The sequence below is a fragment of the Salvia splendens genome, unplaced genomic scaffold (assembly GCF_004379255.2).
Source record: "Salvia splendens isolate huo1 unplaced genomic scaffold, SspV2 ctg1027, whole genome shotgun sequence".
Classification (NCBI taxonomy): domain Eukaryota; kingdom Viridiplantae; phylum Streptophyta; class Magnoliopsida; order Lamiales; family Lamiaceae; genus Salvia; species Salvia splendens.
The window spans coordinates 28,979-34,543 of NW_024598567.1; the positions used below are offsets into that span (position 1 = coordinate 28,979).

General features: G+C 40.5%; 1 long non-coding RNA gene across 1 annotated transcript; it reads right to left on the reverse strand.

Moving 5' to 3' along the window:
- Window positions 1–2,538: 2,538 nt before the first annotated feature.
- Window positions 2,539–3,522, reverse strand: LOC121788379. Its single transcript, XR_006047726.1, has 2 exons — window positions 3,112–3,522; window positions 2,539–2,756 (listed from the first exon to the last, which is right to left on the reverse strand). It is a non-coding gene; the product is annotated as an uncharacterized LOC121788379 (long non-coding RNA).
- Between the last annotated feature and the right edge of the window lie 2,043 nt (window positions 3,523–5,565).

Below are 5,565 nucleotides of genomic sequence, written 5' to 3' on the forward strand. Positions count from 1 at the left end.
CCTACACACCTCAGCAAAATGGCGTGGCTGAGCGAACAAACAGAACGGTGGTTGAAATGGCAAGGAGTATGCTGCAATCTAAAGGGTTAGCAAAGAAGTTCTAGGGTCAAGCCGTTGCAACTGCAGTGTATCTGTTGAACATATCTCCAACAAGGGCAGTCATGTATCAGACTCCTTTTGAAGCACATGGATGGGTAAGAAGCCTCGGGGAAGACATTTGAAAGTCTTTGGTTGTGTTGCTTATGCTTTGGTTCCATCTAACTTACGTCGTAAGCTTGATAGAAAATATGAAAAAAAATATATTCATTGGTTACTGTACTGAAACCAAAGCATACAAGCTATATAATCCGGTGAATGGCAAGGTCACTGTGAGCAGGGATGTCAAATTTAATGAGGAAGAAAGATGGATATGGAACACTGACGAGAAGCAACCAGGAGCATTTATTGAATTTCCAGATCCTAGGCATGAAGAACCTAAGGAAAATGGCAGCAGCGACTCGTCATCATCTGACACTACACCACCAGATAGCCCAACTCAAAACTCAAGCAATCATACATCGCCCCACAACTCAGCAAGCAGCAGTTTAATAGGCAACAGTTGAGCGAGCAGCAACACACTATCGATGGGCAAGAAGACAAAGTTTACAAGTTGAGGAGAGCTCTTTATGGGCTGAAACAAGCCTCGCGTGCGTGGTATAGCAGAATTGACTCCTTCTTTCAAGCGAGTGGATTCGCAAGAAGTGATAATGAACCCACTCTCTACTTCAAGAAGCAAGGTAACAAAGATTTCCTTGTTGTTTGTCTATATGTGGATGATATGATTTATATGGGTTCATCTCAATTATTGGTGGATGAGTTCAAGTCTAATATGATGAATGAGTTTCAGATGACATACTTAGGTTTGCTAAGTTTTTCTCTTGGACTTGAGGTGAAGCAAATCAAGGATGGAATCTTTTTTTGTCAAGAAAAGCATGCTACTGATCTGTTGAAGAAATTTCACATGAGCAATTGTGAAATTGCAGCAACACCGATTAATGTTAACGAGAAGTTGCAGCGTGTTGATTGAACATGCTGACGGTACAATGTACAGAAGTCTAGTTAGAGGACTTAACTACCTTACTCATACAGGGCTTGACATCGATTGTCCTATAAGTGTAGTGTCGAGATACATGCGTAATCCAACGAAGCAACATCTTGGTGCAGCTCGAAGAATACTCTGTTATGTTGTAGGTATAGTAAAATTTGGAATATGGTATACTAAAGTGTCAGACTTCAAATAGGCTGGGCATACCGATAGTGATTGGGCAGGGTGCTTAGATGATAGAAAAAACACATCAGGAAATATTTTCCGCCTTGGTTCCGGGGCTGTAACTTGGAGTTCAAAGAAGCAAGAAACAATAGCCCTATCATCCTCTGAAGCAGAGTATGCAGCAGCTACATCAGCAACATACCAGGCTTTGTGGCTTCAAAAATTACTTACTGATTTTCCCCTTGATCACAATGATGCTACAGTTATATATTGTGACAACAGGTCTGCTATTGCAATGGCGAAAAACCCAGCTTTTCATGGCAGAACAAAGCACGTAGATGTGCAGCACCACTTCATTCGTAAGCTGGTTGCAGATGGAAATATTCAACTGAAGTTTTGTGGTACAAATGAGCAGACCGCTGATATCTTCACCAAATCGCTTCCGCAAGCTAAACATCAGTTTTTCACATCTCAGTTAGGAATATGTGAGTTTGAATCAAGGGTGAGTGTTGAAAGTTGATTCAATTAATTCTGTAAATATTGGATAAGTTAGGAGTTGGTTATTATTATTAGATTAGGACACTGTCAGTTATGTGACAGTTCCTATTTATTAGGAAAGTAGGTATTTGGTAGTTATTTTTGTAGCATTATAAAAGGTGTGGTTGTATACTAAGTTTATATAGATCTTACTCAATTAATAAAACAACATTTCTAGCCTACAGAAATTTCTATACTATGATATGCTTTTACCACAATAAGGTTTATTGAGAGGATTATTGGTGAACATGCTGAGAAGAAAGAGAGGAGTTATGATTTCGTGGATACGATCATGGCTATTCACGACTCGGGCGAGGCTGGATTCGAATTCGACCGTCGCCATGTGAAGGCCGTGCTACTGGTATCGTCATGATTTTAGTTTTATTTGTTTATTTGGGGGTTGTTCGGTTGCCATAAATACTGATGATTAAAGGCCATGACTAATCTTATCTGTTGTTCGATTAATTTTTTCTCAAAACCTCGGTATGTGACAATGTATTTTGGGGTTCATAATTACACTGTAACGCCCGTACTTTTTAAGTACTAATTTAATATGTCTTGTTTTAATAAACATAAAATTTTGTCGTTATTCTACGCCTCTCGTTTTGTTGTTATAAAGTATAGTATTTATGGTACTTGGAACAACACCAAGGTTTTTTAAGGTTTACGAACTTTAATTAGTGATCAAGAATGCAATATAATAATAATACACTTGGAAATTCTCAAATGATGAATTAGAGTCCAAATGTTTATTTAAAATGGCTTTGGGCCATAATAATCAACAAGTCCAACCAATTAATAATTATACAAACTTGGACTTACAATTAATTAGGAGCCCAAATCTTTCCAAACAAATGGGAGCAAGCCCAAGAAGCTCTTCTTCTTTTCTTCCTCTCCCACATGGTCGACGCCCCTTCAAGTGGAGACCCTCCAGTTCCACTTCTTCACCTTCCACCTCCCACATTTAATTCTACAAAACTAAGAGTCACCCATGTTATAACCTATGTTCATTCATCTTCCTCCCTATCCTACCACTTCAACTTTTCAAGCAAAAGAAAAAAAGGGGGTGGGAGTCGAGAGGGAGAGTGTCGAGAAGAAGGGGGAGAAATTGCTACCATCCTTTGTGTTTTCACAATCAAGTTCAACCATTTTGAGGTATAATCTCTTTCCTATCACAAAGCATGAGATTTTAATAGCTATTCATACATATTGTGCATACATCCACTTTCATAACCAATTTAAACAATTTAACAATCAACATAATCGAACACTCGCCGTATGCCATCGAAAGTCCCAAAGAACATAACTTGGTAATAAAAATACACCTTGCGGGTCTTTTCGGTGTTAATAGGGGTTGTTCGGGTGGAGTGCGGGGCTGAGCGGAGTGGTTCAGGATGCCGGCGACAGCAGCCGTGCTATCCGGCGGCAGCAGCGACGACGGCGCCTGTAAGGCGGTGCGACAGCAGCGGCTTTTTCACCGTGGCAGCAGCAGCGCAGCGAGCGACGGCGACGGCCAGTGACTCCGGTGAATAACGCCGCGAGCAGCAGCGGCGGTGGCTCCAGGCGACGCGTTGGGTACAGCGACGGGCAGCGGCGTCGCCTCTTCCCGGCGACTCGAGCAGCAACTCCGACGGCAGCGGCGAGCCAGAACAAGCGACAAAGGCTGGAAGTTTCTGCAGTTTCCGTCGATTTGAGAGAGAGAAGAATAGAGAGAGGGAGAGAGGGAGATGTGGAGAGGATAGAGTAGTAGTTGGGCCACTTTTGTTTTATTTAAGTTGGGCCTTTCCTTTAATTTTTTTTTGTTATGGGGCTTCTTAATTTAATTGGAAGTAAGGTGAGGAAATAATTAAGTCTTGGGCCGTTGATTTAATCGTAAAGAATGATTTAAGTTAATCGTGGGAAATATTAATTAATTTCGGGAATAATTCGAATTATGAATAATTTATCCCGATTCCGAAATAAAATAATTTCGAAGAGAAATAGTTGCATTCTCGACGTCGTGGAAAAAATACGATGAGCCAACAGAAGAAAGAACGAGCGTAAGCGGCCGACCGGCGTCGCACGCGACGCCTTGGGCGGCCGCCGAATAATAAAAAATGTGCGAAAACTGATAAACGAGATAAAAGACGTTAATTAGAGTGCATGCATTCTAAATATTTTCTTTCTTGAGATTGATGTGCACTTTAATTTTCTCAAAAAGGTTGTTCGCACGCTCGTTAAAGTCGGATCGAGAAGTTGTTAAGGAAACTACTAAGCTTTTGAGGTGGGTTTTATTACTTAAACTCTTTATTTGCAATGATATGTATATGGTGAGATAAGGGTGGTTTAACTGTTATGTCATGCCGTATTTTATGTTTTGAATTGCCTATCTGATTGTCTACTAGGATAATGTCCTACTAGACTTGATGGTTAACGAATTCGGGTCTGACTAGGGAGTGAGTCCCTACTCAGACTAGTGCACTGATGGGGATCGTGAGCCGTCCAGTGATCGAGTTTGTGGCCACATTCTCGTTTCACATGATGGTTCAGATATGGTAAATGATGGAGGATGATGATGATGATGGGCTGCAGCCATGTTTTACGATGGAAATGATTTTAGTGTTTCTCGGCATTTTTAAAGTAAAATCCGAGTTTCACTCAACGGTGGCTTGACATAACTTTATGGATGAAATGTATTTTGGGCATGAGTTCACTGAGTACATCAAGTACTCAGCCCCTGCATATGTTTTCTCTATGTGCAGGTTGAGCGTGGACGGGGGACGGAGGATGTTGAGCATTTGGACAAAGATAGTATTCAATAAATTATCCGGTTGCTATTGTGTCTTCATACATAGTAGTAGCTAACTCTATATTGCTTCCGCTACGTCAAGTTTTAAAACTCTTATGTTTCCTTAATTTGTTGAACTATTTTCATTCAAACTATGTTGCTTCGTGATCTCAGACTATAATTTGATAATAAAGTTTTGTCTTTTGCTCTACATGTCGTACCCCTGATGTTTTCCCTTTCTTCCCCCGCTTCTTAATTCCCCCATTAGTCGCGACCCACCGTGCTTCCTATCCTTAGGGAGTGCGGTCGCGACAACCTTATTAAATCTTAGACAAATCTTATTTGGTTGTATCTCGCTATTATCTTATCTAAGGTAGTGTGGCACACATAGGATATGGTGCTAGCTGGATGGACACTTCGGCAAGCAACACGGAATGGGCAATGGTTGAACTAATTAAGCATCCGAAAGCAAAGAAAAAACTTCAAAAGAAGCTAGAAGAAGAAATTGTAGGGTTAAACCAAAGGGTGGATGAATCCCATCTCCCCAGCCTTAAATACCTTGATTGTGTCATTAAAGAATCCATGCGACTCCACCCGTTGGCCCCATCCTTGCCACAAGGCAATGGAAGAATGCGAGGTGGACGACTTCCACATACCCAACAAATCACGAGTTCTTGTAAATGTGTGGGCCATCGGGAGAGATCCAGATGCCTAGGAAGACCCTGAAAGATTTGATCCGGAGAGATTTCTTGGGAAGCAATGTGGATTTAATAAACTCGTATTTTTGTTGGTTTGATTGGGTTTTTGATGTTCCTATTTTTTAGTTTTATTACGTGATTAATTAGTTTGCAACCAATTCTATATCGATTGTGATATTTGATTAGTTGGTTGAGTATATGTTAAACATGGATTATGCATGTATTAAGGGATAGATTCAGATCATTTTAAATGTCATATATACAAGATATCTACTTAATTGCATATTTATACAAATCGGTTATTTTGACGTTGT